The sequence below is a fragment of the Nematostella vectensis genome, chromosome 15, assembly GCF_932526225.1.
Source record: "Nematostella vectensis chromosome 15, jaNemVect1.1, whole genome shotgun sequence".
Lineage (NCBI taxonomy): Eukaryota > Metazoa > Cnidaria > Anthozoa > Actiniaria > Edwardsiidae > Nematostella > Nematostella vectensis.
Window position 1 is genome coordinate 1,638,851 of NC_064048.1, and position 13,915 is coordinate 1,652,765.

Genomic DNA, 13,915 nt, shown 5'->3' on the forward strand with positions numbered 1-13,915 from the left:
AAAACAATTTATAAAACAATTTAGCCGGGGAGGACTTCTTCATAACGGATGATAGAATGGACAAGTTCCTGCATGCTTTTTCGTCACTTCTTCATCACTTCACTTAACTTTATTGTGCTACTGGGAAAAAATGCTAGATCTGATAAGAGTCCTGTGATGTGATTTTTAGCACAACTTAAAAAAAGGGGCTAATAATCACTATGGCAGGCTTCTCGCTAGTATACAATAGGACACGATAACATCTATGCACAGCATTCGATTTTGATGGAAGCTTTTCCAAAACCCCTCTTTAAAGTTGTTTTAATATGTCACATGCAAAAATTAATCAATCCAGGAAGATTGGTGCCTTTATGGGCATATAGCCACTCAAGGAAATTCTAACTTTTTTAACAGTTTTTGGAATGTGTAAAGGAAAAGAGGAAGTGCACACAACAAAAGGACAACACCAGTGACCCTGGTTTAGCTCATAAAAGAATTATAAAAGAACGAAGATTCATTTTCTGGTATAAAACAACTTCCGCTTCATGTTCAGTATACAATTAGGAATACACAGCAAATAGCGATAACACGGCACAAATGTATACTGAAACGGCATTGAACTGTTACTCAGCAACTTCCAAAACTTGGTGCGAAAACAAATCAGTAGATCTGTTTTGGCATCCCTGTGGTCACAGAAAACGGTTTCTTCCATGTATGTTACAATTTTCCGAAGACTATTACAACCACGATCAATGCATGTGGGGAAGCTCTTCCTTTTGAAACGTTCAAGCATTGGTCAGACAACTGCTAAATAAAGGCCTAACAAGTCACTGAGGCCCTAGGAAATTTCATTGTAAGATAAGTGACGATCCGATGTGTGGGAAAGTCCGCAAAAAGTGCTGGGAAGCAGTCCGCCTCTACATCAATTTTGATCCAAATGATCCAATGCATTACCTAAATTAAGTAACTGCAAAAAAAAGATTACGAGGAGTGAAACCTTTAACAAAATGCTAATGATAAGTCAATGCTGTGGACACAACTAAAGATATAAGGAGAATTCTTGGTAAGATCACTCTTATGGGTTTAAACCTGACCAGTGGCAAAATTTCGCACCTGTATAGTGATAAGAGCCACATTTTTGGCAATAAATAAAAGCGACAGCATGGCTTTGTAAAAAAGCATTATCAAATCCAGATATTGAATAAGGAGATTAGCATCAGGGCTGGGCCCTAGAAAGCAGACTAACCCTAACCCAGGGATGATGCCCTTCTTACCCAATCAAATGCCAAGATAGCAAATTTATCTCTGAGTTAATGCTTACCCGTTTTATAGAAACTGGCCCCAGGTTCATAGTGCACTCAGAGAGAGTAGATAAGACTTCATGCTGCACTATGAACCTAACAAACATGTGAAGCGAAGGTGAAATCAGAGTTATTGGCAAACCTTCATGGGATTGGGACTTTGGGATGACCCAGTCTACCTTGCCCACAAAATGGAGATTGGGGACAGTGTCATGAACATCCAAGAGAGAAAGCCTCTGTGTTGTAAAAGACATGTAAAGCAGCTTTCCAAATTTCAAAGTTGTTCCATACATAGGTCATAAAAATGTATATATAATATATATAATAAAATGTTTAAGATTTATTTAGTGCAAATTATGCTATAAAAGACATACAAGAATGCACTTCAGAAGACCATCAGTTAGAAAACACACTTGTTAGGGGTTACCTACTGTACCAGTTGGACACTAGATATACTAAACACGTTTATGATAAGCAAACTAAGGCAAAAAGACCTATGTATGTCCATAGAACTGCCAGAAAGGAAGAATATGTACAGAAAGAAATAGAAAATTGTACTACCAAACATCTAATATTATGGCTTCACCTTATATCCAGCTATAAAAGCAGAGCTTTCATATGTCCTTCACTTTCATTTTGTAGTGTAATTTCCATCCAAAAAGATTAACATGTGATACTAAAATATTCAACAAGATAAAGACACAAGAAAGGCATCATTATACAATGCGATGCCTTAAATGAAGGAGACAAACTGTGGGTCTACACCAAGAGATTGTATTTCTATTTCTTAAATACTATTATTAGACTTTTTTAAATTATTGTAACATAAGTTATGTATTTTTTTAATAAAATAGCAAACAATTATAATTATTCAAATAATGAAATGGAATGGACTGGACTTCCCCAAGCAGGATTGAAACCTCCCATGTTTTGTGTGCGCAAATAATATTATCAACTGCTTGCATGACCAGGTTGTTTGTAACCAAGACAGCAAAATGGCTACCACTGCTGTCCACCTCTTACAAGCTATTGACCCTCCTTTTAACCAACATAGTGTTATTTATTTACACTGCATCGAAAAGAACTGTTTTATACCCATGCAAAGATTTCCTTGTCTACAAGTAAACACATTACTTGGGAATTTTAGTTTCCCATGTTTCAGAAGTATCATCATATATAATATCTTAAAGAAAAAGTGTGTGCGTACCTCTCAAAGAAAAAAAAGGAACTAGAAAAATCAAAAACCATGCCATTGATGCGGTAGACTTCTTCAAAAAGAAGTACAGTTTCTCAAAGAAGCAGAGTATGTAAAGGTCATCGCTATGACGCATAATTAGATGGAAAGGGAATCACTCAGTTGCAGAGGTGCAGGCAATCAGATGCTAAATTATATCTTAGATGGTTGGAGAACTATGACTTCTCAATGCAAGTGTCAACAAGGAACCATTTTGAGGTAAATGCCACAACAGTCTTTAACCTTGAATTAAAGAGTAATAGTCACACTCCACAAATCAAAGGTGAGATTTGCCAAATTCCAAAACTATCTTTAAAAAGGTAAAACTTAAACCTCTTTTGGAAAAAAAATCATAGACTGAAAGCCATGAAAAATTCAACATCAATTGTCAAGCAAGAGGAAGAGAAGTTCCTTGATATTCTTACTCTTGATTACATGTTGTAACATAGTGTCACACAGGGAGAGAAAGATTGTGGCTTGGATGCAGAACCTCCAGAGAAGGTTCATTCCTTTTGGCCAACAGGGTGATTGAAAGCCTTGATAGGAGAGCCAAACACTGCAGTTCAAAAATATAAAGCCAGTTTTGATACTGCATTGAGAACTTCCAAGGTGCTCTTGAGACTAGTGCTCTCCAGGGCTGTATGACAAATAGTATACAAAATAAATAGAAATATTTTTTTACAATTTAGTTGATCATTTTTATTATCATGTCATCATCCCAAGTTATTGCAATATTAAAATTGGAATGTTGAAATGAAACAAGAAGCTGTCACTAAACAGGTTGGGCTAGGTATACATGGCCATTGGAGAACAGAAACATAATGACATGTGTCCATTGTAATTTTCCTGGCCCCTGATGAAGTAAATCTACCGTGAAGCATTCTGCAACAACCCATAATAACCACATTATGTGTACTACCTTATAAGGATACCTCATACGGAATACCGGGAAGTGCAAACTAGAGGCTCACAAACATGCTTGATTACATTTATATAATTACAAGTACATAATTACCAACCTCGCTTACCATAAGATAACATAATGAGAGGAATTAACGAACCAAAATTATAAATTAACTTAACTATATAAAAACGGTCTCCCTAATCATAAATGATTAATAACAAAGTCACCCATATTCACTCCATAGGGAAGCGTCCTAAGAAGAATCTTAGAAGATGCTGATAATGAAGAAGAAGAAAGGAGGAGGAAGAAAGAAAGGAAGGGGAAAGAAAAGGCAAATCTTCTAAAAGCCTTAATATTAAGGAGAAAGCATACAAACAAACAAAAACTCCAAATAAAAGAAGAGATAAGAAAGAAACTAGAGGAAAGGGAGACATTAGAAAAGAAGAGGTTGTCGATAGACAATAAAATAATGGAAATTATTGGAAATAAATAAAGGAAATCATTTATTTTAAATAAAAAAACACATATACATTATGAAATTGTGAGTATATATTATGAGGTTAGCCCTGTCTTATGTTATAAGTTAACCTTATTATAATTAATATGGAGAAGGGATTGAATGAGAATATGATAAAAATAGGACTACTTTATTAAAATCACAGATTGGTCAGAGGCAACTAAAATAATAATACAGGAACTATATGTGTTGGAATCATAAACCAGTGCACAAACAAGTGCACATTACTCAGACTGACAGACCAGCTGTATTTCTCTTATATAGCAGTCATAAACAGCCTCAATACAAACAAATAGCTGATAGACACTATAGAGCATAGCATATCAATAAAACAGTAAAAACCCAAGGCACTGCAAATTACTGGATAGTAATAGCTCAAAGTGTCATTGCACGTCAACAAACAAATAATTGATAGACACCGAAGAGCATTGCACATTATTTAAAGGTAAGGCCCAAAGGCATTGCACTTACCGGACAGTGATAGCTCAAAGAGTACTTGCACATCAACTAAACAAATAGTTGATAGGCACTGAAGAGCGGTAATGCCTAAAAAAGGCATTGCAGTTAGTGGACAATAATAGCTCAAGGGTCATTGCACATCAACAAAGCAAATAGTTGACAGACACTGAAGAGCACTGCACATTACTAAAGGTAAAAAACCTTAGGCATCGCACTTACTGGACAGTGATAGCTTAAAAGAGTCATTGCACATCAGCTAGACAGATGGTACATTATCTTATTTACAAATTGTAAGATACAGTACTGACAGAAAGTAATGCAACCAAAGTTTCCCGAACTTCGATGAATATTCAGCGATAACACCTGTGAAAACGTCCGTAATCCGTCGAAATATTGGCAGCGCCGAAATTCTTTTGTTTTGCATGCTCCCGAAATGTCAGCAAATTTTCACCTAAGCAAGGATATTAGGCAAATGCTGTTCTAGCCGAACTTCGCCAAAATTTCGCCGTTCTAAATTTCGGATAGACTTATATGTACAAAAGAAATTGCTGAGAATGTACGGACACTAATCATCTAATGTTGGCAAAGCGATTTCGCAGAGCACAAGTTTTATTTTTCGTACAGAGAGAGGATTCTTCTTGATTGATTCTTTGATTCTCTGAACATACTGTAGTTTAATACCAAAGTTTTTTGTTACTAAAGCACATAATACATAGTCACACAACTTGTTGCTCTCCAACGCCACAGTCGTCTCTAAAACTCGTGCGTACGAAAACTTCTATAGCTCCACTCCAAGACACCACTCGCAAAATATCGGTTAAGTAGTACAAACGTTTTATTTCAAAGAAACTTCGAATCAAATAAATATCTTGTAAATTATATTCTTTTTTTCGGAAATTTAATGTGTTGCTCAAAAGACTGCAATTCATTTTATCTACAGTACTTGTTGTTTAGAATGACAATCATACAAAGGTTGTTCCAAGGAATTTCTGTATAATAACACCGCGCATTGCCGTATGACTGAGCTGCATAAAAGAACTATAAGGCAAAGGAAAAGCAAAATATTTCAGAATAAGATACTACGATTGTTATTGAGAAGTTTTACAGCGGCAAGTTGAATCTTGAGATGTGTGACATTTCCATCGTATTGGATCTCGCTATGGTGACACGCTTTCTGCGACCGCAAAAAAACTTTTATAATCAGTGGTTTGCGTACCTAGTTTCACTTTTAAATAACCGTTTGGAAAAGAGATTAAAAAAATCTATTCATTTATTTGAGATACACTGTATTTCTGGTTGTGAAATATATTTTGTGAGACTTTCTATCATGTTTACTCACATTGCTTATCGAAGTCACAACAAGAACCGTTTTGGCAAAGATGAAAGAATAGTGTATTCTTTAAGTGGGAACAAGTTGTTTCCATAATTTGTTCACCCTACCATTGTCTATCTTTTGTGAGTTTAGAAATAACGGCCATGAACCGATTGTGAACATAAACGTCCCTGTTCGTTGATCGCGCTGTGCCGTAATAACATATAGCTTCGATAACTCTGTGTCAGTCCTGAGAAAGGTGTACAGTGGTGTACAGAAAAAGAGCTCATTTACAACCAAAGTCGAAAACAATAACCCTTAACTTCGCCGAAATTTCGGATGCTAAAATTTCTGATGGTGCAAACTGCCAAAAAACTATAGCTGAATATGCGGCGAAGAATACCCGAAATTTTTTATTAGAACAATAGACAAATTTTCAGCGAAATTCGTCAGATTTCAGTTGCATTAATTCCTGTCAGTACTGTAATGATGACACCAAAGAAATGAATCCCATAAGGAGTGAATGGTCTTATAACAGCCATTTGCCAATTGCCATTTGCCATTTGCACTGACAACATTTATTAAAATAGGTGCATAGCAAAATTCTGAATGTGATGACATGTACAAGATTCCTGTACCAATCTTTGTGCAGCCAAAAGTTGTTTTGTCTTTATTTTTGTTCTTCAAACCTAAAGGTATCCATAGCCAACTTTCACAAAGAAATTATGGGACTTTTTGGAGGCAAACTCACACGGTATAAACAAAAAAAGAGTGATAGAAAACTAAAATCTTTCATTAGAAATAAGTTCTTTTTGACAAAGAAAGTTTCTGGCTGATCAATTGGCGTTGATTAAATTGCTTTTTGCGTTTTTTTTTTCTTTTTTTTTTTGCCGCCAAAAGCCGGAGCGCGCGCGAGTTTGCCGCCCAAAAAGTCACAAAGTCACGTGATTTTTTGTGCAAGACAGCAAAAATTTTCATAAAACATAAAACTTATTTTAAACTAATACACTGTATTTCGTAAAACATAAAACTTATTTTAAACTAATACACTGTATTTCTGGTTGTAAAATATATTTTGTGAGACTTTCTATCATGTTTACTCACATTGCTTATCGAAGTCACAACAAGAACCGTTTTGGCAAAGATGAAAGAATAGTGTATTCTTTAAGTGGGAACAAGTTGTTTCCATAATTTGTTCACCCTACCATTGTCTATCTTTTGTGAGTTTAGAAATAACGGCCATGAACCGATTGTGAACATAAACGTCCCTGTTCGTTGATCGCGCTGTGCCGTAATAACATATAGCTTCGATAACTCTGTGTCAGTCCTGAGAAAGGTGTACAGTGGTGTACAGAAAAAGAGCTCATTTACAACCAAAGTCGAAAACAATAACCCTTAACTTCGCCGAAATTTCGGATGCTAAAATTTCTGATGGTGCAAACTGCCAAAAAACTATAGCTGAATATTCGGCGAAGAATACCCGAAATTTTTTATTAGAACAATAGACAAATTTTCAGCGAAATTCGTCAGATTTCAGTTGCATTAATTCCTGTCAGTACTGTAATAATGACACCAAAGAAATGAATCCCATAAGGAGTGAATGGTCTTATAACAGCCATTTGCCAATTGCCATTTGCCATTTGCACTGACAACATTTATTAAAATAGGTGCATAGCAAAACTCTGAATGTGATGACATGTACAAGATTCCTGTACCAATCTTTGTGCAGCCAAAAGTTGTATTTGTCTTTATTTTTGTTCTTCAGACCTAAAGGTCTCCATAGCTAACTTTCACAAAGAAATTATGGGACTTTTTGGAGGCAAACTCACACTGTATAAACAAAAAAAAGAGTGACAGAAAACTAAAATCTTTCATTAAAAATAAGTTCTTTTTGACATAGAAAGTTTCTGGCTGATCAATTGGCGTTGATTAAATTGCTTTTTCGTTTTTTTTTTTTCGTTTTTTTTTTGCCGCCAAAAGCCGGAGCGCGCGCGAGTTTGCCGCCCAAAAAGTCACAAAGTCACGTGATTTTTTGTGCAAGACAGCAAAAACTTTCATAAAACATAAAATTTATTTTAAACTTAACTACTAGATATTTTTTAAGACAAATGAAGTTTGCAAAAGCCGTATTAGGTATTAGTCTTAGAGTTGTTTTTCTCGAAAAAACAAGTGAATGAAAACTCGTGTTTTGCGCGCGTAACGATCGTTTTCTTTCAAATTCAAATAAAATTCTTTTAGCTTGAATTTTTATGTCAAATAGCCAATGACTTAATGATGTTTTGATTTAGAGGAGTTGTTCTGCAAACGTAAAGTTTCCTATAATAGGTTTAATTACCTCATTTTGAAGATTTGCACGCGACCACAAACCAAGATGGCGAAAACTGCAATCGAGCAAACGACAATGTCACATTCTTCGTTCTTTTATAACAATGCTATACATCTATTTAGCTGAATTTGCTGAAGAGGAATACTACAACAACTTACCGGTGCCAAAAGGAAGCTGATGGCATCTTTTAAGAGGTAAAAATGAACATCCACACGCGACGTCGCTCTACTTTCTTGAGTGAACGAAGGTCCGTTAACGAATGACGCGAGCGAGTTGTGCATGGAGCATGCGCAGATCACACATTCGTTGCCAGTTCTCTGCTCTATCCGATGATCAGGAACCCCAAGCGACAGGGGCGCAGGGTTTTGGGAGGTAGAGGGGGCGCGTTTTTACGGCTTCCTAGTAAAATCAAAATATTTTAACTCAGTTTATGAGATTATATTTTTATTATAACCATGTAAAAAAGAGGAGAAATAGGCAGTACGGGGGTTACCAGCCCCGTGCAACCACCTCCCCCCCCATTCTCCCACGGGCCTGGGTTTGTCAGAGCTACACTAAACCTTCTCCAATACTGTTGCACCTACTGGATAATACTCCATAAATACAGGGCGAAACAGCAGCACGACATGGGAAAAAAAAACAGTTTACCTTTCGAAGTTTGAGACCAAGAAAGTAACTCCAAATAATGTGCTATAGTATCAGCAGTGCGAAAATTATTACAAATATATATTTTATTCAGGTATATTCCGATTGAAATTGTCAAGATGTGGTTTGTCTCTTATACCCTTTGCAAATGCTGTAAAGCTGAATGTTTAGATTCGTATGTTTACTCGCTTTATGACACAACAGTGCAATTAAATCATAAATTGCTGTTTCTATCCTTAAAAAATATACGAAAGCTCCACTAGGAAAATAAATATGAATTTCAAAAGCACACTAGCATACACACATTGGCACCAGTCGGGCCAAGACGGGACGCTAGCACAGTCTATTACCCGTGCAGTTCGGCAACCATGGACAGCTGTTTTGTCCCTATTAAGCCCCGCGCGAACTGCCCCAACACCTGCCAGCATTGCTGGTGAATTTTTCTGTATGACTGACTAATTGCAAAACAAGGTTTTTCGACGTTTTTAAATTGATAAAGTATCCCTTTATAACATACTAAAAGTCTAAAAAAATCGGAGCACGAAAGTTCTTGCGGAAAGATCGCCTTTTCTTTGCAAGACCCTGCACTAAAAAACACCTGCACGGGTGTTCAAGCCGACAGCGCAGTTATGTTGATACCGCTAAAGCGACAGGAGAAAAGATCTTGTTAGCAGTTAGCACAACCTCGCAATCGGCAGTTAATGACGTCGTAGATGGTACAGCTGTCGTTTCAGCACTCAACTCTAGATCACCCCAGAAGACCTTAAACAACAGGGAGCTCCTTTGAGCTCTGAGGCTTTCCTCCAGCATTGTTAGACTTAATGATATGTACCCGAGGGAAAAAGTTGTGGCACAATGGACACGAAAGCTGATGACGAATCGAATATACGATTGCTTATGTGGAAAGCTGCAGTAAAATCGTCCACACGATTAGCATCACCGTTTCTGTTTGTGAGGATAATTCCGCATGGAAGCCCACTGACATCTACCTGAGCCGAAATCCAAATCCACACGAAGATGTGGGGAATGACGGCCATGAATGAGCTGCTAGGGAAAAGTTTTAATGTTATTTTTATTTCTCATTTTATTTTTCGCTTTTTATCCATGCGCTTCTTGGTTGTGATTCCACCCTCCATAAATTCGGGTACAGACTGGTAAAGGGGGGTTTGGATCACGTTTCACGGACCAGGCAAAATGGCTTTTCACGTTTCACGGGAAAAAAATGGCCTTTTAAATCGTTAAATCACGTTTCACGGACGTCAAAATGGACGATTTCACGTTTCTCGTAGGCGAAAAATGGCCAAATCTCGTTTCACGAAAATACCCTTTACCACCCTGACGGGTAGGTAAGGGGGCATCGTTCAAGAAGCTTGTCTCCTTACCCTACATCGGCGCACAGGCAGCTGTTAACAGGACAGAGCTAAGAGAGCAACAAAATCTATCCCCAACTTCAGCAGCAGTATGTTCCATAGGTCAAAGTTCCAGTATTCGATCAAGTCAACCAATGGAAAGGCGATAGAAAAGCGGCCTGAAGTTTGAGCCTAGATGTTAGTCAACGACAGGGCGAACCCTTAACAGATCTTGAGAGAACTCCAGGACTGCAGCACGTTTAGTGCTTCTGCCGCATGAACAATCTAGTGTTTTCGCCCTACGGCCAATACAAAGGGCAATCGTGTACTAATTCCCTCTCAATTGGGTCTTAATTTTAAAGAAATTATTAATAAAAACTATTTAAAAATCTATTTTCACAGAAAAACGATACCATGAGAATGATTATAAGTATGTGTCCATATACTTTCTTGATTTATACTAAATGACTGTTTCATCACGTATAGTCATTTATGATAACGAAATGTCTGCAAGATCAAAGTGGTGGTGACAAGGATAGCTAAAAAATCTGTGCATTTTACCCAAAATAACTGAACCAATTCAAATAACGTTAATTTTTTCTCCTAATTTTGCAGAAATGTATATTTCTAGTAATCTATAGTGGTATCAATTCCTTTTTATCTAAAGTATGTATTTTTCGGTATTTTCATGATTTGGAAGCCCTGAATCGGGAAATTCAATCTCGATTTTTGGGGTGTTTGCGTGCTCCGATGTTTTTAGACTTTTAGTAGACTTTTTTCTTTTTAGACTTTCTGTGCAAGAAACCGTTAAAAAACCTTGTGTTGCAATTAGTCCGATGTTGGCCTCTTTTTTGACGTAGATTGACTAGACTAAAAGGAAATGTCAAAATGGGAAATGGGCTTTCTGACATTTCCTTTGTCTTGTGGTCAGTCAAGCAAGAATTCGCCAGCAATGCTGGCAGGTGCTGGCGCAGTTTGCACCGGGCTTTAGGACTCCTCAGCATGGCATAGCCGGTTTGCCTCAGTTAAACTTCATCGGAAATAAACTGCAGGGTGACTTCGACTCAAACGAAGTGCTTAAAACCACCTTTGCTAGTTTATATTACTCCGTCGGATAGCCAAACTATCCTTGCGAGTATGTATACATAAATGTGGACTTTAAAAGCACACTAGCATACACACATTGGCTTATGTTCACAAAATAAATATGAAGGACACTGGCCTTTTTTTAACTGTTTGACAGAAGAGACAGAAGATGAAAAGGCGCTTGATAAGCTTACAATACATCGAATGAGGGATTAGATGCAACAATTACAGAGTTGGGATTGTTTACCATAACGATTAGGGGTGGTAGGGGGATACATGAGAATTATCAGATCATAAGTTAGGGGAATTCACATCATAAGTTAGGGGAATTCACATCATAAGTTAGGCGAATTCACATCATAAGTTAGGCGAATTCACATCATAAGTTAGGGGAATTCACATCATAAGTTAGGGGAATTCACATCATAAGTTAGGGGAATTCACATCATAAGTTAGGGGAATTCACATCATAAGTTAGGGGAATTCACATCATAAGTTATGGGAATTTACATCATAAGTTAGGGGAATTCACATCATAAGTTAGGGGAATTCACATCATAAGTTAGGGGAATTCACATCATAAGTTAGGGGAATTCACATCATAAGTTAGGGGAATTCACATCATAAGTTAGGGGAATTCACATCATAAGTTAGGGGAATTCACATCATAAGTTAGAGGAATTCACATCATCAGTTAGGGGAATTCACATCATAAGTTAGGGGAATTCACATCATAAGATAGGGTAATTCACATCATAAGTTATGGGAATTCACATCATAAGTTAGGGGAATTCACATCATAAGTTAGGGGAATTCACATTATAAGTTAGGGGAATTCACATCATAAGTTAGGGGAATTCACATCATAAGTTAGGGGTAATTTACATCATAAGTTAGTGGAATTCACATCATAAGTTAGGGGAATTTACATCATAAGTTAGAGAAATTCACATCATAAGTTAGGGGAATTCACAACATAAGTTGGGGGAATTCACATCATAAGTTAGGGGAATTCACATGAAAGTTTTCTACAGCTTACGGCTTACGGACCCCCGCTTTTTGGCGTCCAAAATGAGGGTTATTTCTTTTTAAGAAATCTTTAAATGCTGTGCTTTTTCCATACGAAACGTATGACTGCGTACCCCCATCTCATTTAATCCTGAGTACGCCCCTGGCAAAATACTTTCTCCCTCCTTTATACGCCCTTTTCTTTGTTGTTTGATATGGTCCTGTCGAGATTCATGTATCTTTATCTTTTTTAGAGTTTATTAAATAGCAATTTGCTCTCAATCATCGATTTCAGATGATGAACAAATAGTTCGTTTGTGAAGAAATCTAACCAATTCGACAAGGTTTAAAGGGAATTTGTTGCTTGTGACTTGTGTCACGCGGGAAATAAACGCAGCATGTCGGGATACGCTAGTATTTGTCACGCGAATGAACGCAAGGTGGCGGGATTTGCTTTTTTCATAACTTTATCATTAACCGCCAATTCCCGGGAGTTAGTGATGCGTTTTTAGAATTCTCAATATCATCGTAACACAAGCTGTGTTAGTTAACGAGAATTTCGAGATATCCGAGTTTAAAGGAAATTAGAACCATATCATCGTAGAACAAGCTTACTGTGTTAGGGTTAACGAAAAGTTCGATATATCCGAGTTTGAGTCAGTGTCCGTGGCAAGAGAAAAATGGAACAAAATGCTCCTCTTGTTGGATCAGGCTATGACTTTTATCTAGCGACATCGCGTTTGCAGAAGTTGCGCCAATCAGACGCGCGCTTGTTGGTAAAGTTGAATGATCGGTACAAGGTTTGAGTAAGCGCTGATCGCATATGAAATTATAAAGTGATATAATTATAATACAAATAATGTTATAATAATATACAGTCCAAATTTTGTCTGTCGTCTAAAATGTTCAGAACATGGTCGATTATATTAATTGAATATCATGATTCTTGGATTATTTAAGACGCATCCTCGGGGACCCAGGGCAACGCTGAAACCGGAAGCGGGAGTGAGCGCGAAGACGAAAGAAAGAGGGAAAAAAACTTGTTGATGTTAGAAACGTCAATATTTTCGCGATCGGTGGCGTAATGGTGTGCCGACTGCGTTCCCAAGAAGATATATCAGCGATGACTCTTTGATTGTCTTTTTGATGACCGAGACCTGAGAGTGGATCTACTCCCATTGTCCTCTTCTTCTGTTTCCACATTCTTCCTTGCAAGAGCAGGGAAATACGAGAACGTGTACGATCTCGTAAAATTAGTTGCCAATGCAACCTCCTGAATCTCACGCCATTGGTCATTACTATGATGACGACATAGCAATCTCTGAACTTTGTCGTGCGAAGCTTTCATTGCACTCGCTGGACTGTGTTTTGATGGGCTGCGCTGTAACCTTGGCAACCGTAAGAGCTCTCTTTGCTCCTTCTTAACCCGTTGTCTAGCAACACGACTCTCCTGCTGCTCCTTAGCTTTTGCTAAGACATGTTCTTGATGGAGTCGCTTCAACTCTTCTAACTTCGCCAGTAGTTTTCTCGCCAATGATTCCAATTCTCGTCTCTTTAGTTCCTCGACTATAGCTCTTACATACAAGAAGTTGTTCTCAGCCAATGCGTTCCAATCCTTCTGCCCTTGCTCGTATGCGATTTTCCTGGCAAATGCAATGCGAATGCGGCTTCTGTTAAGATCACTCGTCACCCCTCGTATCTTCTGCTTCATCCTAGAACTCCCCTTTGGAGTTTTCAACTCACTTTCACTGCTCACTTCCACAATCTGTTCTCGTTTTTCACCTCTACTCTCAAG

General features: G+C 37.5%; 1 long non-coding RNA gene across 2 annotated transcripts; it reads right to left on the reverse strand.

The window, feature by feature from the left end:
- Positions 1 to 2,125: 2,125 nt before the first annotated feature.
- On the reverse strand, positions 2,126 to 8,382 carry LOC116615439. Of its 2 annotated transcripts, XR_007306717.1 has the most exons (4): positions 8,191 to 8,382; positions 8,042 to 8,087; positions 4,407 to 4,481; positions 2,126 to 3,396 (listed from the first exon to the last, which is right to left on the reverse strand). It is a non-coding gene; the product is annotated as an uncharacterized LOC116615439 (long non-coding RNA). The 2 variants fall into 2 exon arrangements; XR_004294928.2 differs by lacking the exon at positions 2,126 to 3,396 and having other exon boundaries at positions 4,050 to 4,481; positions 8,191 to 8,351.
- Positions 8,383 to 13,915: the final 5,533 nt, after the last annotated feature.